At 47.4% G+C, this 17,230-nt stretch overlaps 1 protein-coding gene across 5 annotated transcripts in view; it reads left to right on the top strand.

Moving 5' to 3' along the window:
- The window catches only part of fndc3ba (fibronectin type III domain containing 3Ba), a 211,432-nt gene that overhangs the window by 69,089 nt on the left and 125,113 nt on the right, over positions 1-17,230 (top strand). Inside the window, exon 1 of one of the 5 annotated variants that reach the window (XM_069897579.1) lies at positions 12,729-12,913. The exons of 3 other annotated variants lie outside the window; for them this stretch is intronic. The gene's annotated coding sequence lies outside the window, so the exon portion shown is untranslated. Of the gene's footprint in view, positions 1-12,728; positions 12,914-14,780; positions 14,871-17,230 lie in introns of those variants that run through there. One more of the 5 variants, XM_069897578.1, reaches the window with a different exon arrangement.

The raw sequence follows: 17,230 nt of genomic DNA, 5'->3' as shown, positions 1-17,230 counted from the left end.
CAACAGGGATCTCAATGAGATCCCCTCTCATTCTTCCAAATCCCAATGAGTGTGACCCTGGCCCCTCCAATCTTTCTCTATCTGTCAGTTCCTGCTGTCCCAGGATAGGAAAGGTTGGAGAGGGGGGGCATGGGGACAAGTGAATGGGGAAGTGGGCCATCATGGGCAAGTTAGGCCAAAGGGCCTGTGTAATGTGAATTGGGCATTCTGCTCGACACAAATGTGGGCAGAATGGCCTGTTTCTGTGCTGTCCTGTGTTCTATGAGCTTGTCCGGTATGTAGCCCTGGTCGTAAATTGTTGTGAGTCACCTCTGCATTGTGCCATACACAGGGGCCCAAAAACTGCACCTCCTCCCCCACTTGGTGCTCCTGCCTGTGCACCTCCTGAAAGTGTAGCTTCTCCCACAGCTGAGACCTCCCCCTGCCTTGCAGTGCTGTGTCTCCCCTAGGTAGTGACCAGGAGCACCGGGCCAGGAGATGGTCTGTGCTGGTGTTAGAGTGTCCTTGTGCACATAATGGACCGATCATGTTGTACTGTCCAGAAGCAGACCCTTCAGCTCATCAATGTGCTTCCCTGCACTGATCCCACTTGCCTGCATTAATCCCTCATCCCTCAATGCCCTGTTTATTCTCTTCCATTGTTGTCACTGTTCCTCCTCTCCCACCTCTCCAGGACCTCCTTGAAAATAAAAACACACTCAGATCCCCATGAACCCTTCTCCCTCTCACCGTAAACTGATGCCCTCGAGTTTGGGGAACAGACCACTTTATCTATGTATTTATCATCTACCAAGCCTTTATATTTATTATTTATTATTTATTTCCATGATTTATTCCATTCATTTCAACGGGGAACCTACAACCCTCCTGGGGAGTGGGATGGGGGGCGGGGGGGGGTGCCATGGCCCATTTAAATAAAAGCCTTGTCTTCTTTTCACCTCATATAACGTAAATTTTTTTAAACATTTTTGTAGTCAGTGGGAGAGAAGTACAGAAGAAACCAACTAAACTTGACTGTTTCACAGGGAAGGGGGCCAGTAAACTTAGAGCAGAATCTGAAGGGGGCCATAGCCAACACAAGGTTGAGAGTGGGTGATTGATATGATTGTCATTGGTGTATCCGACGTACTGGTATGGCTGCAGTGGGGAGGCATTTCTGTGCATCTGTACGTTGTACTCATGGATATGACAAGAACTCAAACAAGGTTCGTTTAGTTGTGTACAGATGCCGAGATGATTGTAGAATGAAGGAACTGTTACTACTCTCTGACTTTCTGACACAAACTAAAGGAGGCAATTTGGCCAGTCAAATTAATCCTGGCTCCCAGCTGAACAATCCCATTGCTCCCTCCCCTCCCTCCAGTCCATTATCTCCATGGGACTGATGATTAAATATCTGGTCCCAGGCTCTGCAGGATGAGGGGTGTGTGTGTGTGTGTGTGTGTGTGTGTGTGTGTGTGTGTGTGTGTGTGTGTGTGTGTGTGTGTGTGTGTGTGTGTGTGTGTGTGTGTGTGTGTGGACTTGAGGGTGAGGGGTACTGAGGAGGGGCTGCCGACAATGGGTTAAGTCCATGCAGAAGGCTGCCACTCCTCCTGGAGAGCTGCATACTCTGCATTCCTGGTGCAGCCACTGTGTAATCCTCAGGACTCTTGCTTTGTCCCTTCTTGCTCTCAGACAGATTCCACGAGTGAGCTGAAAGACCCGGGGCAGAGCCCGGCATTCCAGGGGAGCTCAGAATTCCGCTTGTCCTTTTCCTGCCCTCGCTGCTCAGGCAGAGGGAGTCCACGGGACTTGTGCAGTAGGCTGCAGAGAGAGGGGTGCGGATTAGGGCATGACCTGTTGGAGGAACTCAGCGGGGCAGGCACCCAGACCTAAAGGGTCAGCCTGTGTCATGAGGTGTCTCGATGAAGGGTTCCGACTGAAAACCTTATGGTTGCTGCTTGATCCATGGAGTTTCTCCAGCAGAGTGGTCGTTGGCCTAGAGTCACAGGGTGGCCATCCCGAGGACATGGGATAGGTGCCCACTACATACAGGATGGGTGCCCACAGAATACAGGATGGGTGTCCACAGAACATGGGATGGATACCCACTATATACAGGATGGGTGCCCACAGAACATGGGATAGGTGCCCACCTTATGCAGAGTGGATGCCCACTGCTGTTACCCTCATTCCCTACAGTCAACTACTCACTCACCACTGTAGTATTTGGCGAACACTGCATGAGCTCCTTGGACACCCTTGGTCCTTGCTGAAGTTCTCATTGACTTGTGATACAGGGTGCCCTTCAGACCATCACGTCCATGATGGTTCATGGGGAAAGCCCAGTCCCCAACAACTTTCCCTGCAACCCCATCACCCGACCTTCATTACAACTCTGCCCACTCGCAGACCACTCCCCCCAGGATCAGCCTCCTGCACATTGCTGGCAGACGGCAGCAGACAATGAAGCCCCCAGAATGTACATCTTAGGGACATGGGAGGAAACTGAACCCACCTATCACAGGGGTCAACGTACAAACTCCACACAGACAGTGGCTGAGCTCAGGGTCTACGATGTGGCAATGAATGCACAGCAAGATCCCTTGGGGTAATCCTGAAAGTGATCAAATGGCTATTCGAGGCATGGGATATGTTCTACTCCGGGGCCTGGGAGCATAGCCAGGGAGAAGGATGTGGATGATATGCAGGGTGTAGGATCCCAGGAGCAGAGGGATTCAGTCCCTAAAGCAGGGCGTAGGGTCCCAGAGCAGAGGGGTTCGATCCCCAAAGCAGGGTGTAGGGTCCCAGAGGAAATTAGAAGTAGCCACAATTGTGACATTCTAAAGACATTTGGACAAACAAATGGAGAAGGGAAGGTTCAGAAGGATATCTGTAAACCGATAAAAAGATCACTGTGGTCTCCCTTTCCTCTGTTGGATGACCTTTATCAGGACCAAAGAATAAGGCTCAAAGAATTATAGAGGACCCTTTCCATCCAGCACCCAGTATCTTTGACCCACTACCATCAGGAAGGAGGTGCAAGAGCATCAAAATCAGGATGGCCAGGCTGGGGAATATCTATGGATGAATTATATCCTGTAACCTGGGGTCTCTTATAAATGAAACAAGTACATTACTCTGAAGTATTTATACACATTTGTTGTATGTTATAATTTTATGTACGTGTATATATGGTTATTATGTGCTGTGCATTGGTTGCGCGCGCGCGTGTGTATTATGTGCTGCACAATGTGTGTGCTTGTGTGTGCACACCGTGGTCGGGAGAAACGCTGTTTCATCAGGTTGTATATGTACAGACAGATGATAACTACCTTGAGTAAAACACAAAAGTCTCAGACACCATGGTTGAAGTAAAAACACAATGCTGGAAAACTCAGTGTACATAACCAACGTTCTGGACTTGAGTCCTTCATCAAGGTATGAGCAAAATCTAGGCAGGCATCTGAATTCAGATGAAGGGCTCAGGCCCGAAACATTGATAATAAACTTGAACTTGATCTGGACTAAATGCAGGCAGATGCTAACTTGGTCAGCATAGGCGAATGGGCCAAAAGGGCTGTTCCATGGTGTATGACTATGTGACACTAAGTGGAGGTCACAGATCGAATGTGGTTGGGAATTTAAGCAGGAGGGAGAGGCGTGAATGCTTTCAGGAAGTGAGTTGCTGTAATCTGGGCCAGGTTGACTGAGAAACTCAGCAGGTCAGGCGGCTTCTGTTGAGGGGGAAACAGAGTCAACAGGCCCTGTCATGCAATGTAAAAGCCTGACTGTAAAGGTGGAGGTTCTCCGCCCTTACGTCGGGAGACTTACCTTCTTGAACACACTGTGACCGGCTACAAGGTGCTGACAGCGATCCCTCTTGGAGAAGGGTAATCTGCTCCACCGCCTCACATGAATGTAATGCTGCTGTTGTAACTGGTTAGAGGCAGACTGATGGCGTCACAGTGACGTCGTCAGCCTGAGACGCAGGAGCGGGGCATTAATGGCCTTACTGAGGGTGCACTGGATTTCTGCCTGGATGCTAAGACCGGCTGAAAACATCACAAGCATCTGCAATGCTTGCTCTGGGGACGCCATGATCCACTGTAGGGGTCTTTCCACATCGGCGCATATGAATGACATCAACTCGGCGGATGACGCTATGGCACCAGTTGCCCCACCTCCATCGGCTCCGGAGGGAACTTTGAGGTGCCGTTCGACCTGAAGGTGATGCAGGAGCAGGCTTTTGGGGCTGCTTCATGAAAGGTAAGTTTATGCTTTCCTTCCGCGCTCACAGCCAGGTGGAGGCCTGGCACGAGAGGGCCTACTGCCCTTGGCCAATAACCTTGTGAGCAAGAAAAAATTCGGTGGAGAAAAGGAGGCGAGTGAGATCTCTTTCAACAGTGTGGCACAGTTAGAAAGGGGAGAGAGGCCTTCTCATTGTAAATGCAACGCACTGATCCAATTTCTGCTCCCAATTCACAGTGAGCAAGGCAAGAGATTGCTTCTGCTGAGAATTCCCATGGAATCCCAGTGGTTGACTGGTGGAGAAACCCAATCACACTCCTGCTCAGTAACTGGGAGATGTGATCTCAGCGAATGGGTTCAATACCAGTCAAATTCCTTTCCTTCCAAAAGCAGCCTCTTCCTTCAATTCCGTCATTGGTTGGACCCGCGCCATTTGCTACATACACACTCAAAAAAAATGAAGCAATTCTCAGCCTGACCCCAGCAGAAATTGTAGGAAATGACTTAGCTCTGAGATTCCAATCGCCTTGCCTTGCTGTCTTTCCCCAATGCACAGGCGACTGAACCATAACTTTAGAAGGCTCTTGGCCTGCACTCGTTAGAATTTAGGAGAATGGGGGTGGGGGGATGGGGGGGGTAGGGATCTCATTGAAAAATTCTGAATGTTGAAAAGCGTGGATGGAGTAGATGTAGAAAGGTTGTTTCCCATGGTGGGAGAGTCTGAGACAAGAGGGCACAACTTTAGGATTGAAGGGTGTCCATTTAAAACAGATGTGGAGGAATTTCTTTAGCCAGAGCGGGGTGAATCTGTGGAATTTGATACTAAGGGGGTTATGGAGGCCAGGCCATTGGATGTATTTAAGAGAGAAATTAAGGGCATTAAAGGCCGGACAGTGGGACTGAGTGGGGAAATTGATCAGCTCTAAATGAAATGGCGGGGTAGACTCGATGGCCTGAAAAGCCTATTTTTGCTCCTATATCTTATGGTCTTATAAAACACTACAGCATGGAGACCCTTCGGCCCTAACTGTGCAGAGCTATCATTCTGCCTCATCCCACTGACCTGCACCCAGTCCGTATTCCTCCATACCCTCCCGTCCATGTACCATCCAAATTTTTCTTAAATGTTAAAATTGAGCCCACTTTCACTACTTCAGCTGGCAGCTCATTCCGCACTCCCACCACTCTCTGTGTGAAGATGCTCTCAGAAATGTTCCCCCTGAACTTCCCCTCCTTTCACCCTTAACCCATGTCCTCGCGTTTTCGTCACTCCTAACTTCATTGGAAAAAGCCTGCTTGTGTCTACTTCCCTCCGAACATGGCCCTGTTTATGCCCCACCCCATCGAGATGTCACACCTCTGGAGGCCAAGGTTACACTCCCCTGTGACGTATTTCCCCTGCTTCTCTTGAACTCAACCCAAACACATTTGAGATTACTTTCCACTGCCGTAAAAACACAAAACGCTGGTGAAACTCAGCAGGTCAAACAGTAGCAAAGATAAAGAAATAGAACTGATGTTTTGGGCTTGAGCCCGGTTGGTTAATACCTTGAAACATTGCTTCTGTATCTTTATCTTTACCACATAAAGGACACCGTTTGACCTGCTGAGTTTTTCCAGCGTCGTGTTTTTACTTCAACCAGTGTCCGCAGACTTTTGTGTTTTGCTTCTTGCTACGCACTGCCTCTCCATCACCACTGTACTTTTGGTGACTAAGAACTCTACCATGTCAGTTTATCCCTTGGCCTTCTCTTATGAAATATCGTGCAACCAGCAACACTGAGCATCCTGGTCACCAACCGTTATTAGATCCCACCGCTGGATAACTCTTTGTGCTGTCCACACATCCATCTTATTGCAAATGCTACGTGAAGTCAGATAAAGACCATTACGGCTTGATCTTTAGGTGGGACAAAGCCTACACTTGCTTGGTCCTGTTTTGACATTAAGAAAATTCTGGGCAAGTACTTGGATGGGAGGGGTACGGAGGGATATGGTTTGGTTGCCAGTCAGTGGGACGAGGAGGGACCAGAAGCGACGAAGGGCCTGTTTCTGTGTTGTAATGTTCTCTGGGAGCTACGATTGACATGGGAGATATGAACTTTCACAATTCCCCACAGGCTCAGCTCCATGATGAACAGCATGTCCAACTGTCTTATTCCCACGTGCCCACACTAGGCCCAGAATCCCCTCTCATCCATTGTTATCCAGGTGGTTCTTAAACATTGATTGGAAAAATCGAACAGGCAAGGGTATTGTAAGGGGGGAATTAAACCATAGACCATAAGAAATAGGAGCAGAAGCAGGCCATTCAGTTCTTCAAGTCCACTCCACCATTTCATCATGAGTGGATCCATTCTCCCACTCAGCCCCACTCCCCTGCCTTTTCCCCATAACCTATGATATATGACTATTCAGAGAGCGATTAATCCCTGCCTTAAATACATTGATGGAGTGTCTCAGAGATTGCTTCTTAGAACAGTCTGTAATGAAACCTACTTGGGAACAGATCATTTGGTTGTGAATAATGGGGAAAGATTAAAAAGAGGTCTTGTGGTTAAGATCCCCTTTGATGAGAGTGACCACAATCTGATAGAGGTTAGATGCTCGACATCGGAAACCCTGGCAAATTTCTACAGAGGTGTAGTGGAAAGTGTGTCAACCGGCTGCATCACGGTCTGGTGTGGGGACACCAATACCACTAAGTGTAGGACCCTGCAAAAGGTAGAGGACACAGCCCGGGACATCACAAGCAAAACCCTCCCCAGTATCGAGGACATCTACAGGGAATGCTGCTGTGGGAGAGCAGATGCTCTGTTCTCATTGCTGCCATCAGGAAAGAGCCACAGGTTCCACAGGACTCACACCCCCAGGATCAGGAACAGCCTGCTACCACTGGTGTTTGCTATCTGTTCCATTCTGAGAGGCATTGATGAGGTAGACAGCTAACACCTTTTGCCCAGTCTTTTATGTGCTGTAGAGTTCTATATTCAATGTTCTATGGAAGTCCCCCCTCGGCTCCCATCACTCCATAGAAAAAGTCCCAGGCCTATTCAGGCCTGCCAGTCCCAGTACATCCTTGTGAATCTTTTCTGCTCAATTATATCATTGCTGGAGTTGGGTGACCAGAACTTCTCACCATTTCATACGTGGTGATGGAACTCCATCGATGTCTCGGCTGCACTCTGTCCTTGGACCCTGCAGCATTTTATTTTTAACTCACACCCACACTTTAAGTAGTTCTGAAATGTTTAAAACTCTCAGAGTTAGGGCAACGGTGACAAACTTTAAAGTTTGGGGGCAGGGTTTTTTCCAGGTATCAAGGGTTCCAAAGAAAGTTTGGGGCCAGTGGATCATTCTGACCCTCAGTATTATCCCAATATTCCCATCAAGGTCCTCCTGCCACTCAGACTGACTAAGGCATAGACAGTTAATTAAAACACGTGACATTCAGCCAGGACTAGACACAAGAGAGGTTTCAGTGGTGGTGTGACAAGAGTGATCCCGGAGAGGAGAGTGTTAACGTATGAAGAGCGTTTGATGGCTCTGGCCTGGATTTGCTGGAGTTTAGAAAGATGAAGGGGGGTCTCATTGAAACATTCTGAATATTGAAAGGGCTGGATAGAGTGGATGTGGAGAAGATGTTTCCAGCAGTGGGAAAGTTTAAGACCATGTCCAGCATGGGCACAGGCTCACGATAAAAGGATATCCCTTTAGAACGGAGATGAGGAGAAGTTCCTTCAGCCACGGATGGCTGTGGGAGCAAGGTCTGAGTAGATTTAAAGAAAACATTGACGGGTTCTTGATCAGTGAAGGTACCAAAGGGTATCAGCTACGATTCGAATGGTGGAGAAGACTCGATGAGCTGAGTGGCTCCTAAGTCTCATAGTTAGATACAGGAAGAATGTTCCTAGTACTAGGGAATGTCAGTACAAGGGGGTCACATTCTACGGATGAGGGAGAGGTCATTGAGGACTGAGATGAGGAGAAACCTCTTCATTCAGAGAGTTGTGAACTTGTGGGATGCCCTCCCACAAAAAGTTGTTGAAGCTGGATCATTAGATATATTTGAAAGGGAGTTGGATGAGGCCCTTATGGGGAAAGGGATCCAGGGGTCTAGAGAGAGAGCAGGAATAGGGAACTGAGGTCACATGATCAACCATGATTCCATTGAACAGAGGAACAGGTTCAAAGGCTGAATGGCCTTCTGCTGCTCTTGCATTCTATCATTCTCTGAAATGGCAGATACGTTCACCATGGAGGACACTGCAAATATTCCCAACCTAACCTTAGACCCATGGAACATTACTGCACAGAAACAGCCCCTTCAGCCCTTCTCATCTGTGCCAAACCATTTTTCTGCTAGACCCACTGACCTGGACCCAGTCCATAGCCCTCCATACCCCTCCCATCCATGTACCTGTCCAAACTCTTCTTAAATGTTAAAATTGGGCCCATTCACCACTTCAGCTGGCAGCTCGATCCACACTCCCACCACTCTCTGTGTGAAGAAGTTCCCTCTAAACCTCTCCCCTTTCACCCCTAACCAATGTCCTCTGGTTTGTATCTCACCTACCCTCAGTAGAAAAAGCTTACTTATATTTACTGTCTATCCCCCTCATAATTTTAAATATCTTTATTAAATCTTGCCTCATTCTTCTACACTCCAGAGAATAAAATCCAAACCTATTTAATCTTTCTCTGTAAATCAGTTCCTGATGACCAGGCATTATCGTAGTAAATCTTCAGTGCACTCTTTCTATCTTATTGCTATCTTTTTCCTGTCACAGATCAGCTCATTTCAAAAAACAGGGAGAAGGTAAATGTCCCAAACACAAGAGATAAAGGTATCAACAAAATTCACAGAGCTAAAAGTGGACAAATTGCCAGATCCAGTGACCTGCTTCCAAGGGTTTTAAAGGACGTGGCTTCAGAGATTGCAGCCTCATTGGTTGAAATTTTCAACATGCGCTGAATTCCGGGAACCTACCAAAAGTTTGGAGACTAGCCAGTGTGAATCCCCTGTTGAAAGAGAGAGCAAGGCAGAAGGCAAGAGACTATTGGCTGCTCCAGTAACATGGTTGTTGGCAAGAGGAGGGAGTCAATAAACAAAGAGGAAATAACTAATCATTCAGGAAATCGGAATAGAATCAAAGCTAGACAACATGGTTTAATGAAAGGTAAAGCTGTTTGACAAATTTGCTCCAGTTCTCTGAGGGTGATGAATCTGTGGAACTGGTTGCCATGGGCATATGTGGAGGGCAGGTCGTTGGGAGTATTTAAGGCAGAGATTGATAAGCAGGGTATTAAAGGTTCCCGGGGGAAGGCTGGGGAGTGGAGTTGACTGGATCAGCTCATGATTGAAAGATAGGACAGACTTGATGGGCTGAATGGCCTATTTCTGCTCCAATATCTTTTGGATTTCTGTGCACCTGCAAATTGGAGGAACAGCACCTCATCTTCTGACTGGGCGCCCTTCAACTGGATGGCGTTAACATCAACTTCTCTGGTTTCTGTTAGTCCCTTCCATCTTTCCCTATATCTCTTTTCCTCTCTCTCTCTCTTTCCTTTTCCCTCTGTCCCCTTTCCTCTAGTTCTGCATTCACAGAGCCATCCCCTCCCTGATCAATTCTCACCTTTTCTCTCTCCTGGCCTCCTACCCATGCCCAATTCTCACCTTTTGTCTGTGGGTCTGGGCTCCTCCCCCCTGCCCAAATTTCCCTTCTCCCCAGCCTTTTAATTCGGATACCTGCCTACTTTTCACTCACACCTTGAGGAAGGGGTCAGGCCTGTAACATCAGTTATAAAGCTTTACCTCCTATGGATGCTGCGAGACCTGCTGGGTTCCTCCAGCATTTGTGCTTTTACTTATGTCACAGGGAGAGTTGATGGAGGGAGAGTGAATATGTAAATGTAGTGTATTTAGATTTCTGCAAGGCATTTAAGAAGGTGCCCCATAAGAGACTGAGTGTGTGAATTAAGAGTCCAATGTATTGGAGGAAATTTGTTGGCAGCAATTACCTGGATAATCCCTGGGATGAGAGGATTGTTCTCTCAAGAAAGACTAGACCGTTGGATCTGTGTTCCTTGGAGTTTATTTTAAAAGTTTATTTAAGGTCCTGAGAGGGGAGTGAATCTCTCCAACACCCCTCTCTCCACCTTGGAGAAGCTCTTTCTCATTGAACTTTTGTTAACTTGCCCACATCTCACTTTAGAGCACCATGCCAATTATTAGGCAATAGTTCTGAAATGCCCCGATACCTTAGTCATGGAACTTTACAGCATGCAAGCAGGCCATTCAGCCCAACTTGTGTATGCTCACCAATTTGTCAAACCCAAGCTCGTCATACTTGCTTGGGCCTTAACCCACTAAAATTACGTTTCTCAGCAGTGGCCACTGTGAGGTCCCATGTGGGTCTTTAAAAATGTTATATTAAATACTTTGAATTAGATAAAGATGTATTTCTTACAGAGTTGCTTTTGACTTGAAAATATTGCTCAGGCATTGCCACTAGTGGGCCATGTCATGTTAGGCTGGAAGCCAGATGGGCCTTAGACCGATAAAGGTTGAGAATCACTGTGAGTAAACCCTTCCTATCCATGTACCTGTCTAAATGTATTTAACACTGTAATTGTCCCCACTTCTACCACTTCCTCTGGCAGCTCATTCCACACATCTGTTGTGTGCAACAAGGAGGCATCGTTCCTCCCTCACCTTCCACCCTCATCCTTTAGTCTTCGATCCTCCCTACCACTGGGGTGGGATAGGGGAGAGATTGTAACCATTCACCTTATCAATCCTTATCTATGCTCCACTTGATTAACTTCTCAGAGAGTGATACAGCACGGAACTGGGCCTTTGTCCATCTTTTCCTTGCTAGCCAAGTTGGAATTCTGGGTTAATCCCATTTACCTGCATTTGGGCCCCATCCTTCTGAAGCCTTCCCACCCATTTATCTGCCCAAATGTCTTCTGAACATTGTTCAAAACCTCTATTATATTGAAGCTTCTTTAATAAAATGTCCATGATATTGAAGGCATTTCAATAAAAGCTCTATTACAGTACATTGCAAGTTCCATTTTTAACCTTCTGCTTTACTGCAGGTTCTGAGAAAGACCAGGGTGCAGGGAAGTGGAGAGTTAACTGTGCAGGTTTCAGACTGGGGTCACATACATACAGGCACTGCTGTTGTTGAACACATTGAGCAAGTTAGTCTGGGGCCAGGTTCACTTGTTGGCAGCCTTTGTGAACTGTATTAAAGAGGGCCTCTGTTCGAGAAGCTGCCCATAGTTAGGACGCCAGTAGCCTCCTCCCTGACCACGACAGGGCTGTGAATGTTGTGCATCTCTGCAGAGTTGATAGTGAATTCAAGGGACATGATTTGGCTTAGCGTGCAGGAGACATTAATGTCATGGCTGTCAGAGCACAGTGACATTTTGCTCATTATAATTAGCCTTTCACCACCTCCGTTCCTTGGGGATACGATTTACAGCTCCCAATGTTCTGAGGGAGATCTCAATTAACATTTTTTACAACAACCGTGAAAGGTCACAGCTGCTCTCTCCAGATTTCATTCTTTTTCCAAGCTAACTTGCCACCGTGGGATTTGGGGAAAGCTCCATTCTCAGCTGTGGCCCAAGGCTGGGCACTCGAACCTCCGATAAAGATACAGAACTGAAGGAGGGGGTCAAGATCAAAACGTTGGTGCTGTATCTTTATCTTTCCTCTATAAAGGACACTGTTTGACCTGCTGAGTTTCTCCAGCGTGGTGTTTGTTCAAGAGATGAGGAGAAGTTTCTTCAGCCAGAGGGTGGGTGAACCTATGGAATTCTTCAGGTGACTAGGAGGCCAAGTCATTGGTAGATTTAAAGGAGAGGTTGGTTACTAAGGGCAGCAAAGATTATTGGGAGAAGGCAAGGAGAATGGGGTGAGGGGACAAATACCATCAGCCATGATATAAGTGTCAGAGCAGGCTCAATGGGCTGAATGGCTGAATTCTTCTCTGGTCTTCTTGTCTTAAATATATGGTGCACACTTTTTGTTTCTCACTGAGGGAATGCTACACTGACAGAGATACCAGCCATTAATCTGTTGGCCTTGTTTGTGATCTCCAGTGAAGGTCAGTGACCCTTGTCCGCTGGGAGACGAGCAACTGACTTTGCAGTCTGGAGGCCAACTTCGATAATGAGTTTATTGTCATACACATTGTACAATGTACATGTGCACCAAAACTCTTACTTGTTCCCAAAGAAAAGGTATTCGTAAAGAAAAACAATAACTGTACACTAATTGAATTTTAAAAAGTAATAAATTCATAAGAGAGGTAATAAATATTCATAATGATCCCTGTACAAAATAAAAGGGACTTTGCAATCATGCAGACAGTCCTTTTGTGATGTGGGAGCCGTCCCTGATCGATGTAACTAGGGGAGGTTCAAGAGCCTGATAGATGTTGGAAAGAAACTGTTCTTGAACCCAGAGGTGTTGGTCTTCAAGCTTCTGTACCTTCTGCCCGAAGGGAGTAGCGAGAAGAGGTTGTGACCAGGGTGATGGGGATCCTTCATGACGTTTACTGTCAGGGGTGAGAAGGACAGTGTGAAGAAACTGGAGCACCTGGTGGAAACCCACACAGATATGGAGAACATACAAACTCCTTGCAAGCAATGCCAGATTTGAAACCAGGTCACTGCCACTCTAATATTATGCTAACCGCTACGATTAATGTTGAAGCTGTTCTTGAGGTGCTGGTCTTACCTTCTGCCTGAAGGGAGCAGTGAGAAGAGGTTGTGACCAGGGTGATGGGGGTCCTTTATGACTTTTGACCCTTGATCACAAGCAAATCCTGTAGTGGCTTATTGTGCACAGTTTGGCTGCAGTCTTCTCTACATGTGGCACTGGCTGCAGTAGGGTAGACCACAAGATGAAGAATTAGTCCATTCCTCCCATTGAGTCTGCTTGCCCTTAAAATCTCTCAACCCGATTCTCCTACTTTCTCCCCATAACATTTGACACCCTCACTGATCAAAAACCCATCAACCTCTGCTTTAAATCTACCCAGGGATGTGGCCTCCACAGCCACCTATAGCAATGAATTCCACCGATTCACCACCCTCCGGTTGAAGAAACTTCTCATCTCCATTCTAAATTTATTCTGAGGCTGTGCCCTCTGGTCCCAGACTCTCCCATTATCGGAAACATCTTCTCCACGTCCAGTCCTTTCGTTATTTGGTCTCTCGAGATTCTCGCTCATCCTCCTAAACTCCAGCAAGTACAGACTCAGAGCTATCAAACGCTCTTCATATGTTAACCCCCTCATCCCTGGGATCATTCTCAAAAATCTCCCCTGGACCCTCTCCTGCACCGGCACACCCTTCCTTAGATATAGGGTCCAAAACTGCTCACAATGCTCCAAATGTGTGGTGGATAGTGTAGGAGGTTGTCTCAGGTAACAAGATGCAGAGTCGGGCGGAGAAGTGGCAGCTGGTGTTCGTCTGGATAAGTGTGAAGTGATGCATTTTGGAAGATTGAACTTGAAGGTGGTTAATGGCAGGATTCTTAACAGTGTGAAAGAACAGAGGGACCTTGGGGTTCAAATCCATACATCTCTCAAGGTCGCCACTCAGGTTGGAAGGGTAGTTAAGAAGGCTTCATTAGTTGGGGGTTTGAGTTCAAGAGTCATGAGGTGATTTGCAGCTCCATAAAACTGGTTAGATCGCACTTGGAATATTGTGTTCAGTTTTGGTCACCTCATTGCAGGAAGGATATGGAAGCCATGGAGAGGGTGCAGAGGAGAGTTACCAGGCTTGGATTGGATCTTATGACCAAGGTTGGCAGAGCTGGAGCTTTTCTCTTTCGAGCCAAGAAGGATGAGAGGTGACTTAGTAGAGGTCTACAACATTATGAGAAGGACAGGTAGGGTGGACGGCCAGCACCTGTTTCCCAGGGTGAGAGTACCGATCGCCAGAGGACATCTGTACAAGTTGAGGGGAGGAGAGGTCAGGGGTAGGTTTTTTTTAAACACAGAGAGTGGTGGGTACCTGGAATACATTGCTGGGGATGGTGGTGGAGGGTGGAACAGTTGGGACATTTAAAAGATGCTTAGACAGGCACACGGATGCAAGAAAAATAGAGGGCTCTGACTGTGAGACCCAGTTAAAGATTATGGCCCTGAGGTTCTTCTACCAAAGTGCATGACCACACAATGCTGTATTCCATTTGCCACTTTGCCCATTCTCCCAACCTGTCATTTAAAAATATTTTTAAGAGCAAGTTACTTTTTGATTTTTATCAATTTGTTTTACATTTAACAGCTGAGGTAGGAAGGATGAATCATGATTTGCTTTGCATTTGGCCTTGAGTGTTCTGCCGTGTGTATTGCAGTGAGTTTTGACTGATAGTTAATGATTACCCCTGGCAGTGAGGGGACACTATGTAGCATGTCAAGGACTTGGAGTGGGTGCAGAAGCTTTGAACTTGAACAGCCTCTGGGGCATAAGACCTCGGTGATGCTCGCAGGCTGGAAGGAGAGAAGATGAGAGAGAGGATCCACTTCTCCTGGCATTTAAGGGGGGGGGGGGGAGGGAAGTGAGGACGAAGGTGACAAGATACAGGGGGCTGGAGGACCAGATGGCAAGGAGAGGTGAGTCACAGAGCATGGAAGCAGACCCTTAGCCTACTGAATCTGTGCTGACCATCAGTTTCTATGTGTTCCAATCCAATTTACCAACACATGGTTGTTCCCGATCTTTGGTGTCAAATGAAATACAATGCTGGAAAGTGTACGGTCATGCACTTTGGTAGAAGAAATAAAGGGACAGACTGTTTTCTAAATGGAGAGAAAAGTGAAAATTCCCAGATGCAAAGGGACCTGGGAGTCCTCGTACAGGACAGCCTGAAGGTTGAGTCGGTGAAGAAGGCAAATGTGATGCTGGCATTCATTCCAAGAGGAATAGAATATAAGAGCAGGGATGTGATGTTGAAGCTTTATAACAGTGGTCATCTACCTTTTTCTTTCCACTCACGTCCCACTTTAAGTGCTCTGTGATTAGTAAGGGATTGCTTAAGGTGGGATGTAGGTGGAAAGAAAAAGGTTGAAAACCATTGTTTTAAATGTAATATGCATGGTTTCATAACTCCAAAGGAAATGGGCCAATGGCAATTTTTCTCAAGCAAAATATTTCAGTAACAATTGGGTCTAGAGCAGTTATTCTCAACCTTCCCTTCCTTCTCACATCCCACCTTAAGCAATCCCTTACTAATCGCAGAGCCCCAATGGCCCAGGGATTACTTAAAGTGGGACATGAGTGGAAAGAAAAAGGTTGAGAAATGCTGCATTATCAGGCTCTGGTGAGACCTCACTTGGGGTACAGTGAGCAGTTTTGGGCTCCTCATTTAAGAAAGGATGTGCTGATGTTGGAGAGGGTTCAGAAATGATTCCAGGAATGAAAGGGTTATCATATGAGGAACATTTAAAGGCTCTTGGCCTGGACGTTGGAATTTAGGAGAATCAGTGGGGGGGGGGGGGGGGGGGGGGGGGGGTGGAATCTCATTGAAACATTCTGAATGTTGAAAGGCATGGATGGAATAGATGTAGAAAGGTTATTTCCCACAGTGGGAGAGTCTAGGACAAGAGGGCACAACTTCAGGATTGAAGGGCATCCACTTAGAACAGAGATGCAGAGGAATTTCTTCAGCCAGAGGGTGGAATTTGTTGCTACAGGCGGTTGTGGAGGCTGGTGTATTTAAGGCAGAGATTGATTAGCCAGGGCATCAAAGGTTATGGGGAGAAGGCCGGGCAATGGGGCTGAGTGGGGAAATGGATCAGCTCATGATTAAATGAGGGGGCAGACTCGAGGAGCTGAATAGCCTATTTCTGCTCCGATATGGTTTTATTAACTTAATGTTTGCTCCCAGGACTTTGAAGCTATCTACTGTCTCCACCTCATTGCCATCGGTGCAGACAGTGAAGATGTATTGGAAAAGGCTGGAGTTTGCAAAGATTTGGAGGGGTGCTTTAGAATTTCTTTGAAGGGGGATTAAGAGGGGTGCCATTGAGGGAATGGTAGTCGTGAATATTTCCTGAACCACTGTACGCATGGACATTCTGTGATTGTCGCGAGTTGTGTTATTGGCAGCTGTGCTTCTGGTGGACTGGGCCTCACCTCCCCGGACTCCCCCACCATCTCTGCCTTCTCCTCCACATGTCTCCGCATCTCCTTGGTTACATAATCTGTCCCGCAGATCATCCAGGAGATCATGGCCACGTTGAGGGTGCTGTCGAAATGTGAGTTGTACGAAAGAGACACCCCCTTCTCTTTGAAACAAGTTACATTTCGGCAGCCCCGTCACCCCCGAATGGACTCAGGGCTTTGATGAACCTCCTCCACCACGGTGGGGTTTCCACTCCTTCCTGCACCCCTCGGCATGCCGGCCATGCACTCACCTCTTGACAAGATGTTCTGAAACCTTGCCAAGCCTGTGATTATGGCCTGCGGTTGTCATAGTGACTCCTGGAAACACAGACGCCGCGCACAGCTGTTACTGTGGTAACAGGCGGGGGACTTCAAGGTCTGGAGTGCTCACACACTGCAGTCTGCTGCTGCTCCTGTCCACCCTGATCACTCCGGCGTAGGGTCAATCCTCCCTCCCTCCTCACTCTCGCCCATGTGTCCTCACAGAGGTCGCTGCCTGCCAGCCTGAACGTTGCTACCTCCCCCCCCACCCCCCCCCCCCCCCGTGGCATCATAGCGTTCAAGGGAGATAGAGGCCATTTCAGGCCATTTGGCTCTTTGTGCCTGTATAGCAATTACATGACATGTCTGATCAGCAACATCTCCGGGTACTCCCATTGTGGCCTTCTCTCTATCGGAGAGACTGGGCGTTGACTGGGCGATCGCTTTCCTGAGCACCTTCACGCTGTCCGCGTTGGTGACAGGGACCTCCCAGTGGCCGACCACTTCAATTCTGCGCCCACTCCCATGCTCGCATGTGTGTCTGTGG

Source organism: Narcine bancroftii, chromosome 9 (assembly GCF_036971445.1).
Source record: "Narcine bancroftii isolate sNarBan1 chromosome 9, sNarBan1.hap1, whole genome shotgun sequence".
NCBI lineage: Eukaryota > Metazoa > Chordata > Chondrichthyes > Torpediniformes > Narcinidae > Narcine > Narcine bancroftii.
The sequence above is the reverse complement of the archived record's forward strand: the minus strand, read 5'-3'. Positions and strand labels throughout refer to the sequence as shown.